Source organism: Pelophylax lessonae (assembly GCF_965119305.1).
Source record: "Pelophylax lessonae genome assembly, chromosome: 8".
Taxonomy (NCBI): Eukaryota; Metazoa; Chordata; class Amphibia; order Anura; family Ranidae; genus Pelophylax; species Pelophylax lessonae.
This window is the reverse complement of record NC_138775.1, coordinates 193996636-194015591: the sequence shown is the minus strand read 5'-3', so window position 1 is coordinate 194015591 and position 18956 is coordinate 193996636. Positions and strand designations below refer to the sequence as shown.

General features: G+C 43.4%; 1 protein-coding gene across 3 annotated transcripts in view; it reads right to left on the bottom strand.

Moving 5' to 3' along the window:
* DIPK1A (divergent protein kinase domain 1A) overlaps positions 1 to 8865 on the bottom strand; it is a 253970-nt gene extending 245105 nt beyond the window's left edge. The window contains exon 1 of one of the 3 annotated variants that reach the window (XM_082265810.1): positions 8706 to 8865. The gene's annotated coding sequence lies outside the window, so the exon portion shown is untranslated. Of the gene's footprint in view, positions 1 to 8197; positions 8616 to 8705 lie in introns of those variants that run through there. The other 2 variants (XM_082265811.1, XM_082265812.1) reach the window with 2 other exon arrangements.
* Positions 8866 to 18956: the final 10091 nt, after the last annotated feature.

Genomic DNA, 18956 nt, shown 5'->3' with positions numbered 1-18956 from the left:
TCAACTAAAACGTCCAGCACATTTTAGTCGACTAAAACGTCCAGCACATTTTAGTCGACTAAAACGTCCAGCACATTTTAGTCGACTAAAACGTCCTACATTTTAGTAGACTAAAACTCATTTTAGTCATCTATAATCGAATGGGTGTAGTTCAATTGTAATTTGTAATGCATTATTTAAGCATTTCTCTACAAAACTCATTATATACTACTGCTGGTCCTGGAGTGAAAAATCTAATATGTTATTATTTATGGTATTAAGCTTTGAGCATGCACCAGTGTTAATTTTGGCAGCAAATTTCGATTTAGTTTTAGTTATAGTCTTTTGACTAAAATGCCATTTTAGTTTTAGTCCTATTTTAGTCTTAAGACTAAAATGCCATTTTAGTTTTAGTCGTATTTTAGTCGACTAAAATTGTGTTAATTTAGTCGACGAAAACGTTTTAGTCGGTTTTAGTCGACGAAATTAACACTGGAGGCCATTGAAATGTGATTTTGATTGTTGGGCGTTTTGGATTTTCACAGATGAGCATTTTATGGGCTGAAAAACGCTCAGGTGTGAACAGCACCTAAAACCCACTAGTTCTGGATTTTTTTTCCAGCCAGAAAACGCCCCTCCCAAAAACTGCTCATAACAGCTTATGTGTGGATGGACACATAGGATAACATGCAAGGGAGTTTTTTGGCTGCAGAAAAAGGCATTAATTTGCACTACATTTATTTATTTTCTATACCATTGGTGTCACACTTCGCTCAGCATCATTTTGCTCATTTGCACATGGATACTTTTTTGTAATATATATTTTATTGCACTTGAGCACTTTATTGCCTTTGCATTATTTTATACTGTACTACTTTTATGCTACTGAAGTCACACTTCATTTAGCATTTTTTTGGTGTCATCGCACATCCTTTCTGCTTTTAGTATAGGTATTGCCAGTATATTATTTATTTGGCACATCCATATAGTTTTTATTCATATTTATCTTTGCATCACCCCCCTCTTTCTTGGAAAATTTTTTTCATATAGTGTTTTTTATGATTATGACGTTTTATTCTACTATATTGTGAAAGGAGCGCCGATTTATCCCTCAAAACTTTATCTTCCTTATAGTGGTGACACTGTAAAATTGGCAGCATCCTTTCATTTTTTCCTACTCTTCCTTTTTTATCACTTTCATGATTCTTTAATTTGTCATCTGATATTGATATTTTACGTCAATCACATTTATTAGATTGATAGCGTATTGGCCCGACTTTCTTGTATCTTGCCCTTTCAATTTTGAAGGATATGCTCCATTTATTGGAGGTCGGTGTAAAGAGTGAAGAATTGGGTTGATGTGGTAGTTAAGGGTTTAGTGGGCGAGTAGCCTGGCTGCTACATTCGGTACTAGCTGCAAACAATGTATCCCTTTCCAAAGAAGATGCAGTAATCCAATCAGGATGAAAAAAAACAGGTACTAATTTTGGCATATCTTCTGTTGGATTTATAGGTTTGACTCTTATAATATTCCTAAGGCCCCTTTCACATAGGTGGACCGTTCAGATCCACCTGTCCGTTTTTTGGCGGATCTGAACGGATGCCTCATGAATCTCTATAGGGGAATCGGAAGTCAGCGGAGACATGTCCACTGACATCCGATCCGTCAAAATCTGGACCGATGGAAACCCTATTTTCCATCCGTCCGACGGATCGGATGAGAACGGACAGATGGTCCGTTCCCATCCGATTCCCCCATAGAGAACAGCGGGACCTGACAGCTCTGTCTCCGCACACAGCACGGAGACACAGCTGTCATTTGCCTGCTCAGCGCGGGATTGGCGGATCGATACCCCGCTAAGAAAATCCGAGTCTGCCTGACGGACTCCCTGTGTCAAAGGGGCCTAAGGCTTGATGGCAGGTAATACCTGTTGCCAAATTGATAGGTCAGAGTTCTTAACGCCCAAACTGTGCAAATAATCTAAGAACAGATTGTTTGAATTCCCAAGGTTCAAACAACAGGTTTGCTGCCACTTTATTGTTAGTCTCAGCCCTATAATTACTAGCACTTGTGGTTTGTCTGGGTTCAGAGCAGAGTTAGGCCCTTTCACACTTGCATGACCTGAACGTCGCGTGACTTGAAGAAATGCCTGTGTAATGAGGTCTATGGACCACAAGTCACTTCAAAAGTTGGACCAAAGTAGTGCCAAAGTAGTGCAGGGCCAGGGACTACTTTGAAGTCACACAAATATGAACGGTACTCATTGGAAATCATGGAGTATGACTTGTCATGCAACTTTGCAGTCCCAAGTCGCAGGACAAGTCACACAAGTCCATCCATTCTTGTATGTCAGATGACACCTGTTGATCACAGGGTTATCAGTGTTTGATCTGAAAGACAGGTTGGATTAGGTGTAATTGCATAGCAATGGGAGCTAAAGCCTAGTACACACGGGGTCAATGTCTAGCGGCATCGGCCGGGTTCAATAGAAAATCAGCTGACATTTGGCCCGTCAGCAGTTGATCCGACTGAAGCTGGCCAAATGGACATGACCGAAAAAGGTCTGCTGATTGGCTCCTGATCAGCACTCTCAGCCAATGGCCGAGAATGTAAATTATGCAAAAGTGCTGTGAATTAAAAAAATAATATTGGGACTTTTTAGTTGTTTGTAAAAATACTCTGACTTTAAAATTATTGTAAAATTTAATCAAATTGTGTTTTAACAGATCTGCCTGGAGTTCAGCTATAATTGCAAAAGATGTTAAATCCCCATAGCCTTAAAATCTGCAGCCACTCCAAAGAATTTAAAAGCAGTGCCTAACATTTCTGAAACATAAAATCATCATTCTATTAGCCAGCAGGGCTCACTGTATCTGAGAATAGCCTAGCATTCAGTCATATTCCTTACAGGAAACATTACATGCATAATTATTTTAGAACAAACAAAGCTTGTTATCACAAATCAGAAATACCACAATCTGACTCGCTATATAAAAACGGATCATTCTGAACACATTGTGGAATGTTTTCTGAGATCACCTATTTGGCAATGTGAATCCCCAACTGTTTTACCACACTGGCTCTGATTACATTTTGACAAAAATACAAATAAAAATTTCCATTTATTAATCAGGTCCAGTTTACACTGGCGCAACATGCACTCCTGTCGCGCCCCATTAAGTGCAATGGAACCGTTCTAATAGGAGCGACTTGAGTCGCTCCAACTTAGAAAAACGTTCCTGCACTACTTTTGGTGCAACTTTGGCACGACTGCCATTGAGTTGTATGCCAGTCATGCCAAAGTTATGCTGGGATGTTTGCTTTAAAAGTTGTTTCAGTGTAAACCAGGCCTTACAGTTGAAGTATACCTATACCCATCACTAAAATCTCAAATCAATGTTAACATATTAAAGAGAAAGCAAAGTCTTGAATATTTGTTTTTTTTTATATTTTTTTGTGCCCCGTAAGTGCACTTGTTGTAGATCTGAAGGGAAGATCTGCTTATTTCCATCATCTAATCATGCGCAACCAAAAATGCTGTTTTTTATTTTCCTTGCATGTCCCCCTCATATCTACAGCGACTGCACTTTCAAGTGCACAGTGGATTTGCCTTTAGTAAATAAACCCCGTGGTCCACTGTTACCCTCAGATAACCAGCCACAGAAAGTCCAAGGAGCCATTGCTGGAGAGCATGCATAAAAACAGGAAATGGTTGTAAAGAGGATGCAAGGAATCAGCACGGAGACACAAATGTGATGAAAGGATTAAACAAAAATACAAAATATTAAAAGCAGCAAATTCAGTTTTGTAACCATTACCATTTAATGTATTCCATTTAAAAGCAAGCAGTGTAAGTACCAGCATTTGCTTTGGCATCAGCCTCTTGCAATCTACACTATACTATGTAAAGCAGAGCAGGAGAAGAAGCACATGGTGACCTGTCAGATAAGAGAAGGCAGAGAAGGGTCAGGTCCCCTCCCCTGCTAGATAAGACTGCACTGTGGGTAGAGTTGTGCATCTCTGGACAAACCAAAAAACAAAATGTAATAATTTGTACCTTACCATTCAGTAAATGTGGTGGCTGCATTCATTTTATTTTTCCAAACTCTTATTTCTTTACTTTCATCTGGCGATCAGCCAGTAACACATCTCCTGTCTTAGGGTGGCTACATTCACTCCTCCACTGCATCTATGGAGGAGAAACAGTCATCCCTAGAAAGCAGCATAGTCAATCAGTGGAGGAGAAACATAGCCATCTTTAGAAAGCAGCATAGTCAATCAGTGGAGGAGAAACATAGCCATCCTTAGAAAGCAGCATAGTCAGTGGAGGCAAAACATAGCCATCCTTAGAAAGCAGCATAGTCAGTCAGTGGAGGAGAAACATAGCCATCCTTAGAAAGCAGCATAGTCAGTCAGTGGAGGAGAAACATAGCCATCCTTAGAAAGCAGCATAGTCAGTGGAGGCAAAACATAGCCATCCTTAGAAAGCAGCATAGTCAGTGGAGGAGAAACATAGCCATCCTTGGGCCCCTTTCACACACGGAGTCCGCCAGGGGGACTCCATTTTTCTCAGCGGGATCGATCCGCTGATCCCCCCCCCCCCCCCCTGAGCAGTAGGATGACCACTGTGTCTCCGTGCTGTGTGCGGAGACACAGCTGTCAGGTCCCCATGCATCTCTATGGGGAAATCGGAAGGTAACGGACCGTCTGTCCATTCTCATCCGATCCGCCAGACGGAAGGAAAATAGGGTTTCCATCCGTCCGGATTTGACGGATCGGATGTCAGCGGACATGTTTCCGCTGACATCCGATGCCCTATAGAGATACATGGGGCATCCGTTCAGATCAGCCAAAAAAACTGACAGGCGGATCTGAACGGACTCCCTGTGTGAAAGGAGCCTCAGAAAGCAGCATAGGAGAAACATAGTCATCCTTAGAAAGCAGCATAGTCAGTCAGTGGAGGAGAAACATAGTCATCCTTAGAAAGCAGCATAGTCAGTCAGTGGAAAGGGAAGTGTTTGATTTAGAGGAACTTGACATAAGTGACTAACAATTTAAAGCTGAACTTCAACTAACACTTGTAAAATTATATGTGAACCCTTGCCTTAAAACAACCCATTTAGTTTAAAATAGAAACTAAAGACAAAAGTGTGCGTGCATGTGTGTGTATATAAAAACATTATAAATTCCTCTTTTTTCAAGTGATCACATGGAGTTCTGTCTTCAGCTGGAGATGTTGGGGGGGGGGGGGTGTCAGCAGGAGGCAGGGAAACAGTAGTACACCGATCTTCCCAGCATACATTTGCCCAGGGGGGATTTGTCAGCACGAGTCGGACCATTAGAGTTCAGGCAGGCTGTACTCCTAAATAGATGCAAGACAGAAAAAGGACCACTTTGGGATGGATCTGCCCTCATGCCTAGTGTGGTCAGTTACAAATAGGAAAGCAGGGGAACTGTCAGGATCGCCAGGTATTTCACAAAAAGGAAGTAATGCAAAAAGAAAAGAATACTTTGTAAAACACAGGTACATGGTACAGCAGGAATATTTTAGCAATATGAAATTTTGGGGTAACACAAACTACATATACACAGCAACAGTATTTTTTCCCTTTTGGGATAAAGGTTTTACATATTTGAAAAAAAAAAACTGATTATAAGCACCCCTGTCAATGTTAAATGGTTTGTCTCAACCCAATCAAAAAAAAAAAAAAACTATTACAATACCTAAGTAAACCCTGTTACAGAGGGGGACTCAGAAAAACAAAGGTGTTGACTTACTTAATGCAAATAGACTGAAGCAGATAGACCGTACTTTGCTCATGCAGTGGTACTCTGCAAGGGAATTTGCTCAAGAGTTCAATAAATTAGGTGAAGCTTCACTTTGCAAGAACACCGAATCACATGCAAGAAAAATAAAAAAAAAAAAATGCTTTTTTGCTTGCAAATGATTGGATGATGGAAGTCAGCAGAGCTTCCCTTCATTTACTAAGCTCCGGAGGTAATTCCCTTGCAAAGTGCACAGTCTATTTGCCTTTAATAAATAGACCCCCAAAGAATGCTGTGTTGATGCTTTTGCCAGATTGGATCATACAGGTCATGTTTGATTTTTGTCATGGTTGAACTTAAGTGGCACTCCACCCAAAAGGGAAAGTTTCACTTTAAGGACTCGTCACCCACTCTTCTAAAAGAATTTGCACTTAAGGGGGGGGCGGGCTCAGGTACCTGATTTAAACAGGCACCTGCTCACACTTCTCCCTGCCCCCCCCTGTAGACTTCTGAGACAAGTGACAGGCCCCAGAAGACTTCATCCACCATGCGTGATGTGCAGTGGGCACCCAGCTGTCACAGCCACGGGTGCCCATAGTAAAGATGCCGGTGCTGAGGAAAGAATACAATGGGTGACACCAACTGAGAAGAGCACATGGCTGGACCAGGTGAGTGGCTGTTTTTTAAAAGTCAGCAGCTACAAAAAGTGTAGCTGCTGCCTTTTTTTTCCCCGAAAGAGACTGCAACTCCTTAACCACTAGCCAACCGCCCCACGCAGATTTACTGCGGCAGGGCGGCTTGGCTACGCATAATCACGTAGATCTACACGGTCTCGGCGGTGTGCGCCATTGGATTAGACACAGCGGGAGCCAGACCGTGGGAGGAGCCGGTGCGATCGCCACCGGCCTCTCGCCATCTTCAGAGAAACCGACAGGACAGCCACCTGCCTATGTAAACAAAGAAGGTGGCTCTCTTGTCAGACAGGCACAATGAGATTGTGTATCTCAGCTAAGCTGTCACAGAACCCACCCGCCCTCACAGTTAGTAAGCACAATTAGGCTCCCACTTAACGCCTTGATAACACCCCAGTATTAACCCTTTCCCTGCCAGTGTCATTTATACCATACCAGTGCATATTATTTAGCAATGATCACTGTATGGGTGTCACTGGTCCCCAAAAAGTGTCACTTAAGCCCCGTACACACGTACCGAATGTCGGCCGAACGATCGGCTGTCTTTTATCCGGTGCTGTCCTGTCGGCTGAAAAGTGCTAAAGACTGCACACGAATTTTGTCGGCCAACAACAGCCGACTGCAGAAGTGATGTCATGTGATGGTTAACTTTCCGTGTGTTTTTTCTTCTCTGAGCATGCCCAGTCTTGCTCATCTGCTGTTAGTCGGCCGAATTCTGTACTGACTGGCGAACAATCGGCCGTTCTGGTGACAGCCAACAAAAATTTTAAAGGCTGCACACCCGATTCTGTTCGGCCGAAAAGTCGCAGTCGGTTGTCGGAAGCATCATACTAACAAGCCGACAATCGGCCGATCGTTCGGCAGCCGAATATTTACGGCCGACAATCGCTACATGTGTATGGGCCTTTAGTGTCAGATTTGTCCACTGCAATGTTGCAGTCCTGCTAAAATTTGCTGATCGCCGCCGAACCCATAGTTTGTAAACACTATAACTTTTGCACAAACTAATTAAAATACGCTTTTTGGGATTTTTTTTTACCAAAAATATGTAGCAGAATACAAATTGGCCTAAACTGATAAAAAAAATTATATTTTTTAATATTTTTTTATTGGGAATGTATTATAGCAGAAAGAAAACAATTTTGGTTTTTATCAAAATTGTCGGTATTTTTTTGTTTATAGCGCAAAAATCGAAAAACCGCAGGAGGTGATCAAATACCACCAAAATAAAGCTCTATTTGTGGGGAAAAAAAAGGACATTAATTGTATTTGGGTACAGCATCGCACAGCTGCGCAATTGTTAAAGCAACACAGTGCCGAATCGCAAAAAATGGCCTGGTCATTAAGGGGGTAAAACCTTCCGGGGGCTGAAGTGGTTTCATCTCTATTCAGACAACCCACCAACACATATATATTAAGGGGGTAAAACCTTCCTGGGGCTGAAGTGGTTAAATCTCTATTCAGACAACCCACCATCACATATCTGTGTGATCCACTGACAGCAGCTCCCTGGTTACCAGCTTTTTAAAGTGTAGTAACCCCCGGCAACCAGCTGTCACTGCGCTCAGATCGGCGCTCTAACAATTCGCTACGGCTTAGTGCACTTTTCCCATTCCTCCCCGTCTTATTAAAACCAACCTGAAACGCTAAATCCCCATCTCAGTCAATTACCGGCTGCAATAAAATAAGACATTTGTTAAAAATAAAATAAAATGAAAGGAGAAGTTTATGATGTGATGCCGGATAACCAGCAACTTACCACCTCGCCGGTGCTCCTCCGCCGACCCAAGACAGATAAACAGGCAATTCATTGTGCTGTATGCCTCCCAGGAGTCTCATCTATTAAAGTGCAGCGACTGAAGCGCCTGGATGAATATGGTGCCATAGATCAGCCTGTAATAAGGGCGCTCCAAGGGATGGCATGCTCAGGGAGCTGTGCCCATTAGAAGAAGTTGTGTGGGCGCCCCCCGCAATCACCCTTTCCTAATTTTACAGAATGCATGGAATGGGATGGAAGTAATGCCTGCTACACTCCTATATGGACTAATGCAAAACCCTGCTAATGGCTGACTCCATGCACCTTCCTGTCCAGTCCTGAGGATGTGCCCTCACCATGGACTGGGTGAACCTAGGTGCACTGCAATCACACAGTCACATGTCCCTAGGAGGATGCCATGGAACTCCAGCTGGCTGCACTCTCCTGGAGTAGTCTGACATGCAGACTCATGTAGCTGAGCGCCGGGTGTGTGGATTGCCTAATGCATTACCTGGGCTGGAGCTGGCATGGTCAGGAACGCTGCTGCTGCCGCTACTGCCGCTACTGCCGCTGCTGTCTTCTCACACGTTAGGTATAGAGCGCTGGGAAAGCTCTGGGCAGGAGACGTCTGTCAATTCTCGCGAGATGGCGCCGCTCAGCCGGCTTCTCGCGTGGTTTGCTGCTAGTGTTACATTCCCGGCATAGTTAGAATGTGACAGCCTGGGGCGCTCTCTGCCAGCTTTTACGGCGCTTACAAGTTGGCCAGCTGCTTGACTTTGTATTTAATGTGTGGGAGTGCTTACTGGAGTCTGTCAGCGGCTTGGCGCGGAGAACGCCTTACAACGCTGCCAGCTGTGAGCGGGCATGGAGAGCTCTGTATTACCTCACCATGTATTATATACTCTGCACTATACAACCTCAGGGAGAGCTCAGTATTACCTCACCGTATACTATATACTCTGCACTGTACAACCACAGAGAGAGCTCAGTATTACCTCACCGTATACTATATACTCTGCACTGTACAACCTCATGGAGAGCTCTGTATTACCTCACCGTGTATTATATACTCTGCACTGTACATCCACAGGGAGAGCTCTGTATTACCTCACCGTATATTATATACTCTGCACTGTACATCCACAGGGAGAGCTCTCTATTACCTCACCGTATATTATATACTCTGCACTGTACATCCACAGGGAGAGCTCTGTATTACCTCACCGTATACTATATACTCTGCACTGTACATCCACAGGGAGAGCTCTGCTGTATTGCCTCACTATGTATTATATACGCAGCACTGTACAACCACAGGGAGATCTCTGCTGTATTACCTCACCGTGTATTATATACTCTGCACTGTACATCCACAGGGACAGCTCTGTTGTTTTACCTCACAGTGTAGTATAAACTCTGCACTGTACATCCACAGGGAGAGCTCTGCTGTATTACCTCACCATGTATTATATACTCTGCACTGTACATCCCCATCCACAGGCATTACTCTCACCATGGTGAGCAGGCAGGGAGAACTCTGCTGTATCACCTTACCGTGTATTCTAAACAGTATTATCTTGGATTGTGAGCATAATTTGTTTCCCCGAAACATGCTTGTAATCCAAAGCACTCGTATATCAAAGCGAATTTCCCCATAAGAAATAATTGAAACTCAGATGATTCATTCCACAACCATTTATTTATATAAAAATGATTACGGCAATACCAAATGCAGTACAGTACGTGGCCAGAAGTCTGGGGGCAATATAAGCAGTAGAAGGATTACAATTTTATTGTAAGAAAAAAAAGTGTAATGGCACTGTTGACACAGAACCTTATAACCATAAAATTATCAATTAATATTTAATATAAATAAAATAAAAACACCAGTAATTGGATTCAACTGGCCGTGGTCCTTTGCTATTGGCAATAAAATATTATTAGAAAACGGTATGTAACATACACCGATAATATTTAATAAAACACTTAACATAAATACCAGCTTATGCCAAAATAATAATTTAACTCAGCCATAACAGCTCGAGTTAATACCATTAACAAAAGAAATCATCCCACACGCCGGGCTCACATATATGGAGCCTGGCACCCCACCTGAACCGAGGCCAGTTCAACACAATTCTGCATATCCAGATTGAAACTATCCAAACCAACTTCGGAAAGATTAACATCATCTGAGCGAAATAAAAAAAGAACCCGTCAAATCACCTTCAAGGTCAATATATCTATAGGATAAACCTCAAATAGTGGGCATAAATGTAGCTACTGCCCTATTAATACACCTACGTATTTTCTGGCAATGCCGCGAGTCGGGCAATATGGACCAAGGCAGACGAAGAATCATTCCTGAAAAAAACTAATTGTAACGTAATTGTAAAAAATCGGATTTAATCTGAGAAATAGTATCCAACTTTTTTCAGGAACCAACATCATTGCCTCCGAAGTAAAAAATAATTATTGGAGGAGGCAAGTTTAAATACAGAAGTGATAAGGATTCATGCAAATCACACTATTTCATTCCCTGTTTCCCATACCACCAAACGTGAAACAAATCTTGCTGAAGGCCTAAGTTGGAACCATAAATTCTACGAGCTGCATGATGAGATGCCCAGAAAACGACAGAGTGGCCTGCAATCCATACGTGGTGTTTAACATCTGGAAATCAAACAGAAAAATTAGGTCTCACATAATGGTAACAATCAGCACTCCACCCACCTATACGTTTAATAACAGGAGCAGACAAACCCAACAGTGCAGCTTCAGTAGCTGCCCCTATACGAAATGAATGGGAACTGATATGAAGGTGTTTGAAGATTCAGTGTTTGTAAGCATTTTGTCACGGTCTGGAGTCAGGCTTGGAAGGCCAGTAGCTATAGCAGTGGAAACTCACACAGGAACCAGCAGGATAGGAACACAGGCAGGTCACCCTGGCAGATGACGCGAAGGCAGGAATCTAAGTACTAACCAGTGTTCACCAGAGCTCCTGATGGTGGAGATAGATTTTGCTGCGTGTTAGCACCAGGTTGCGATCCTCAGGATCGCCCCGCCAGGAGGTGAGCAAGCCAGGGTCTAGTAGCAGATATAGCAGGTAGGGATCAAGCAGAACCGTAATCAAGGAGTAGCCAAAGGTCGGTAATGAGTAGTTTCAGGTTGGGATTAAGCAGAAGCATGGTCGAGGAACAAGCCAAATGTCGGTAACGAATAATAGCAAAGATACGGACGGCAGCAGGAGAGACAAGCAAGATATTGGCTGTTGAAGGCACAATATTCTGGCAACCAGGAAGTACAGAGACATGGCTTAAATCAGGAAGTTCATGGGAGGAGCAAAGGGTTCAAGACAATTAAGATTCACGGCAGGATCATTCAAGGATTTGTCCAGAGAACTGTCCAGCATTCCAGGTGGTTTAGCAAGTAGAGTCATTGCCAGACAGAGTAGAGGTCCCAGATTCAAGTCCAGGTCCAGACACATTTCCTTAACACGGAGTTAAAATGATAAATGGTCAGTGGATGGCCGGATAAATGGACAAGAAGTAGAGACCCAGAGTCCAGATGAAGGAACAAATATGTATGAAGCGGGGAAACCATACAAACGGAAGAACCTGGCAACTTGCGAAGAGTGATGCAGTGGCCACGGCCCAATTGATCAGTCTTACTGCGATGAACGAAAAGCTGAACCAATTTAGGACCCATACACAAATCCGAGTATAATAACCCAGAAGAGCCATGTGAATTGCAGGGCAACAATTCAGAAATCCTGAACGCCCCGAAAAAACAGGCTGAAGGCAACCTTAAACATCAATGCCTCATAATGTGAGAAGCAAACATTGTCAGTTGCTGCACAAATACAGTCAAAAAGGGAAGCTGAAATAAGAAATCTAGAATCAGCCGAAACGTGCTGCCTACGATACCCTTGCAATGTTTGTTTTACAGAGAAAAAACTCAGGCATGAAGGGATGCCAGATAATTTCAGGGGAAAAAAAAACACACAATGTCTTTTGGACATGGGAGTATGAATAAGAACGAGACATTCAAAAAGCCAAATCCTCTAAAGACAAATCAGACGTTGCCTCAAGAGTCCAAAAAACAGCACCACGAACGCCAGGAGGCCAGGTACTGCACCCACGTGGAAGAGTCCACTGAATTCGGTATAGCAAGATGAAGTGGGGTCACACCAGGTCCCATAAATCTGGTGGGCACAAGCTACCAAAAGCATCTGCGTTCGGTACCAGCTCTCGAAAGCGCTCCAACTGTAAATGGGATAAAGAATCAGCGAATACATTAGAGACAGCAGGGATTCATTTATCCTTAAGCCAAACATTAAGTTCCAAACATTTAAAAACCTAATGACGTAATAGTCACGTAAAACCGCCAATACGTGTAAGGATTTCGATGACCGGCAGTAAATAGCAAAGTCTACACCCATATTTTCTGAATGTAGCAGAATATTTAGATCACGAAAAGTAGAACCCCACAACTCAAGAGATATGAAAATTGGAAATATTTTGAGTAAAACAATGTTGCTTGTAAAACCTTTTTCCTTCCAAGAAGTAGGCCACAAATCCATGGACCAGTGGCCCTGCCAAAATGTTCCATAGCCAAAAGTAAATCCTATGAATGTAAAGCTCGAGTTCTGCTTTAAAAAATATTTGCCAGCGCCTTCTAACCCATGACTCCAGCCTTTGCTTTTTTTTTTTTTTACTGAGCTACACCTTGCACTGGAATTTTCAGCATCCGGCAGTACTGGCCCTAAAATCTGACCTTTTATTTTATCAGGAAGCAGAAGCTGACTTTGTTTTTTTTTTTTCTTTACTTGAACAAAGTCTGATTACACTTTTGCTAATGCTAGTGATTTGCATTATATTTTTCCAACTTTCAGGTAAACTTTATAAATGTACAGACTATAGAGGCTGGCATGATGCATTTATGCCCACCAAAGACTGGCATCATCCTTATGGACAACCAGTGCTTTCAGCATACAATGCTGTAGATATTGCATTTATCGATTACTATTTCACTTTTTTGGGGGCCCCACATTGTGTTAGGTTGGACTTGCCTCCTTGCTTGAACTTGCTCTTGCCTTGTTCGCCAATCAAAATTTTTGCTGTAATAGCAGCCCAGATTGCTAAAGTTTTGCTGGGTCTCTTGGCACTGGAAGAAACCTATTTTGATGCTGTATCAGCATGATGGATGAGCATCTCTGCATTCTAGCAAGCTCAGAACTGCATTTCCACAGCCACAAAAGATTTGATCAGTTAAAAAATTGTTTAAATTGAGAAATTACATCAATCCACCAGTGGGGTTGGGGGGGCATTTTCAGTACTGATTTGACATTATAGTAATGACTTTATAGTGGTGTATTTATAAGGCAGAAACCAGAAATAAAAACCTGTACAGTTTATCTTGTGTAACACAGCCTTGCATATATGTCAAACACTATACGATTCCAAGGCTAGAACTGCACTATACCTAAAAAGCAAACTGGCTTTGAATGAACTGCTGACAGCCAGCCTAAATTCTATAACTGAAATAGAGATACGTTGCTTAATTTTTCCTTCATCCAAAGTAAACATTCACACCACCTTTTAGCCATGGCCTCAGCTTCACAGAGATACACTTTCGCTCTGCACTAATAATCTCTCTTTCAAATCATACGTCTTGTGCTTAGGTAGATTAGAACTAATCAGGTTATAGGCTCAACTTCTTACATGTCTAATGATCTGTGATCAAACTAAGGTCACTGTGATATCCTCCATTTTTACATATATCACTAAGTGCAATAGGAGCTCAACAAAGAGAAGGGAAACTACTCAGAAAAGATAAAAAAAATATAACATCAATGGCATCAGCTAGGATGTGTGTCATAAAGCTCTATTGCAAAAAAAAAAAAAAAAAAAAACTTTATGTTTTAAGGTATGGTGTCTGAAAGGAATCAGCTTCTTATTTGTTCCCATTTGGACTGTTAAATATACAATTAAAGGTTTTGTTTTTGAAAAGTGTAAAATAAAATACTCTCCAAAAAGCTCCAGGCTTTAGTGTTACTCCCTTTGCTGCAAAGGCAAGTTGTGCAGGAACCAACATAATCTTTGCAGTCCTGACTCAAGCCTGGCCACCAGACGGACTGTTGGGCAAGTTCAATGGTCTTGTGTGCCCCAAATGAACCGCTAGCGGATGACGCCTACCTCCAGGACATAGGGTACAGGCGATGATGGCTGAGAACCCTCTGATGAACTCTTTGTAAAAAATAAGCGAATCCAACAATACTTTGGATCCTTTTTTATCCACTTGGGCAGGCCACTCAAGAATACAAGACACCTTCTGGGGGTCTACGGCGATTCCATTGGTGGATATTATCAACCCCAGTAATTGGATGGCTTGTTTCTCTAATTCACATTTCTCTGCTTTTGCATAGAGTCCATGTTTTCTAAAGGTAGTTAAGACTTTCTTCACATGTACACGGTGTAGTTCGTATGATGCAGAGAAAATAAGAATATCGTCAAGATAGATAATCAGGAGGTGATCCGGGTATTCTCTAAAGATGTAATTTACGAAATGCTGGAAAGTTGCCGGGGCATTACATAATCCAAGGAGCATGACAAGATGCTCAAAATGTCCGAAACTGGTTTGAAAAGCTGCATTCCACTCGTCCCCATCTCTAATTCACTCTAAGTTTTAAAGCACCTCGGAAATCTAGTTTTGTGAAAACTTGGGCAGTCTGAAATCTTTGAAAGAGTTCTGGTACTAGGGGAAGCGGATATTGATTTTTAATGGTTATTTAATTTATTTCACTGTAGTCCACACAGGGCCTAAGTGCGTAGTCCTTCTTTTCAACAAAGAAGATCCCCGGGCCTGCTGGGGAAGAGGATGGACAAATAAATCCTTTCTCTAGATTTTCATCAATGTAGAGACGTAGAGCTTCCAATTTCATCTCGAATCGCGGGTAATATCCGGCCAAAGGGAAATTCTGCACCTGGAACAAATTATATGGGAATGCGGTGGCAAGACATCGGCTTTCTTCTTATCAAACACATCTAGAAAGTTGTGGTAACTGGACAGGACAAGCTGGCTGCTGTCAGATACTGATTGAACGGTCATGCAACTGGAAGAGCTCAGGGACTCGGGTACAAAACAACATTGGTGGCAGTAGGCAGAGGAAAACATGATATCCCCCCTTAGATCTTGGGGTTATGGGCTCGCAGTCAGGGGATGCTCAATATCACAGGAAATATGGCGGAGCAAAAGACATCAAAGGACAGGAATTCCTGATGTTCAGAGTCAGTTATAGTCATAATAGGTTCAGTCTCTTGGGTGATGGGCCCCATCTGCCAGGTGAACAGTAAGACTCAGTCTTTTAGGTCTAAGCGGAATCTTAAATTTCTTGGCCAGAGCAAGGTCTGGGAAGCTACTGCAGGCAACGGAGTCAATTATGGCCTAAAACTTGACTTCCCCATCCACCACCTGTAATGATATGGGTAGAAGGAGGTTAGCCGGATGTATCCCGGAGACTGGAGAGTAAGCAGGGCAAGGAGGCTGGGGCTTACTTGGTCTCTCACGGCAATTATGAAGTAAATGCTCAGGCCCTCCACAGTAGAAGCATAAGTTGGCTTGCCGACGTCTTGTCCTTTCTTTGGGAGTTAGGGCAGAATGCATCAGTTCAATCTGCATTGGTTCCCCCTCCAGAGTTGTTGAGAAAGAAGAGGTAACGGGCGTTGAGTGGATTGGGGGAACTCTGGGTAGCATCCAGGTAGGTCTGAAGGACTGAATTTGTTCAGATTGTCATTCTCACAGTCAGCGATCAAGCTGAATAGCCAGTTTGATGAGGTGTTCTAGAGCGGCAAGGGCGTCGACTTGATCCAGCTCGTCTTTTTAGGTGCTTCAGATAGGCCAAGCCGAAACTGGTACTTTAATACGGAATCATTCCAGCCGATGTCTGCTGACCATATGCGAAATTCAACTGTATAGTCCTCTACAGGCCTTGTTGTAGTGTGTGGGGCTGCCTCGGCTATGGCCATCCCCTGGGGGTCGTCATAAAGTTGCAACATAATTTCAAAGAAAGCTGAGACTGAGTTGAGGACTGTGTTCTATTGCTCAATAATATAATGGGCCCAGGATTGAGATTCATCTGTGAGCAGGGAAATGTGGAAGCCAACTTTAACGGTTACATACCTGGTTACGGTCACGTACCTGGTAGGGATTGACCAATTATCGGCAAAGCCGATATATCGAGGGGCGATATGCACTTTCCCCGATATGTCGGAATCGGCCACCAAGGTGGCCGATATTACAGATATTTCGGATAGTGCTTGTACTGGAGTGATGCCTGCAGCTAGAGGCATCACCCCGGTACCGTCGTCCATAGCTGACGGTCAGTTGTAATGACAACCAACGCGGCTGAGAAGCCGCTCGGCTGTCATTACAAGGAGCGGGAGGGGACGTCCTCCCTCCTGCCGCCTTCTGAGACTCGCCCGCGTCTCCCGTCCCACCAGGAGACCCAGGCAACCAGCCTGCACGGCCGCTGAAGACCTGATCTGATCGGGTCTCCATGCAAAAACCCGGAAGTGATGTCATGACATCACTTCCGGGTACTGGCGCCAGATTCAAAAAAATTAGAGCATTCAAAACAGCCAATCTTGGCGTTTTGAATGCTTCTAAGTGCAGAGGAGGGGTTTGGGGTCTTTTGAACCCCCAGATCCCTCCACAAGAGTACCTGTCAAGTAAAAAAAATTTTTTAAATGTACGAATATATCGGCCGATACCGATAAGCGATAACCAAAGTATCGGTATCCGCAATGAAAAAACAATATTGGTCGATCCCTAGTACCTGGTCCTGAAGACGAAATGCTGAGAGGGCTCTCCTTGCGGCTGAGTGCTAAGTGCCCCTGAAGGTGGAAACTGGGAACACTAAGCCCAGAGAAGCAAGGATTTCCGGCTGTGCCACAGATGAGAGAAGCAGGTGTGGAGATCTCGTGGATACCAGATGAGGTAAGCAGTAGGACCCAGTGGAGCTGATGGCACAGACTGCAGGAAACAGGTTGCAGTGGAGGGTGCAGAAAGCTGGATACAGCAAATGGGTATTGCAGGCTGGAGCAACAGGTAAGTACTGCAGGTAGATACAGTAGGCTGGGTACTACAGTTAGGCACCAGGGCAAATCACAGCAGACAGGGTGAAGCAGGAAATGTAGTCAGAGACGGATGCCGAGGTCAGTAAGCCTTTGGTTAGCAGACAGAAGAACAGGGACATGGTCAGGCAAGTTGAAGTCATACACAGGACAGGAGACAAGAGCAGATAGGTGGGCAATTTGAGGTTAGAGATGGGGGATTGACAAGAGGTATCCAAAGGCAGGCCGGGTCGGTAACAAGTGATCAGAAGCATAAGCACACACACAGGAAGCAGGAAGCTGAAGACCAGTCAGCAATATCCATGTGCTGCAGTCACTCTTTTAAAGGCCAGAGGGCGCCAGGATCTGACAAGCATTATGTGAGCCAGCACACACACACACACGTCTTTGCTGTGGTGAACGTGCTTTCGCAATACGTGTGCGCGCATTTGTGCGAGTGCGGCCATATTGGAAATTGGCCACCATGTCAGGCCTACAGGCAACTCTCCTCTGGCTAGTCTCCTGACACATGCCCTGTACAGTTCCAAAGGGAACTTTCTGAGCAAAGCTGCTGCTTAAAGAGGAAGTAAAGTAAAAAAAAAAATCCGAGAAAAAAAAAGCCCTGTAAAGAGAAAGGCATAATGAGCTAGTATGCATCGCATACTAGCTCATTATGTAGTACTTACCTTAAAACGAAGCCCCCGCCGTGCCGCCACCTCAGCGACAGGACGGCGACACGTCCTGCCGTCCCGCTTCCGGGTTCGCGTCCTCTGGCCATCTGATTGGCCGGAGGCGCGATTACATCACTCCCGCGCATGCGCGCGGGAGCCGCCGTTCACGGCACTGAGCTCTGAAGGAACGGCACGGGTGGCCGTTCCCTCAGAGCGCCTGCGCCGATGACGTCATCAGCAGTTTGCGCTGTAAATATCTCCTAAACGGTGCAAGTTTGGAAGATATTTATAGCACCTATAGGTAAGCCTTAATATAGGCTTACCTATAGGTAAAAGTTATACAAGAGGGTTTACAACCTCTTTAATATAGACAAAGTTTAAACTGATATAATACTGAAATAATTGACTTTACAATGTTCTATTTCAGTAAGAAAACAATCAAGAGAGTTTCCACAGAGTCTGCTTCACCTCAGATCACCTTTCAGTAAAACATCCTGAAAATAATCCTCTATGTTTAAAAAGAGTGCTTTTCAAATTCCTTCCACCAGAGCAATGGCAGGAAGAAGTCTGCCTCTAAAGAGTACGATGTGCTATATAAACTGGTTTATAACAAGTACATGAAATTTTATTCTTCTAGACATTTCCCTATACGTACTGTATGATCACTCCACTGGTTAAACTAATTGTGTCTCAAACTAATGGCCAATATTATATAATCATGCATTTGTACTTGTTATTATGATTGCTTTTGCAGTTGCAACTTGGCCTTGATTGCTGCTGCTGCTGCTGCTGCTGCTTCGCTAATAGTTAACTACAGTAGTATTTTAAGTAGAAGATCTCAAGAAAAACCATAGCTCAAACCTCAAGGTGCTGATCCAAGGAGCCCATCCAAGCTCCATACACATGTGATAATATACAGCAGTGGTCTCCAAACTGCGACCCTTTGTTTGCCTTTATCCGGCCCTTGGGGTACTTTTT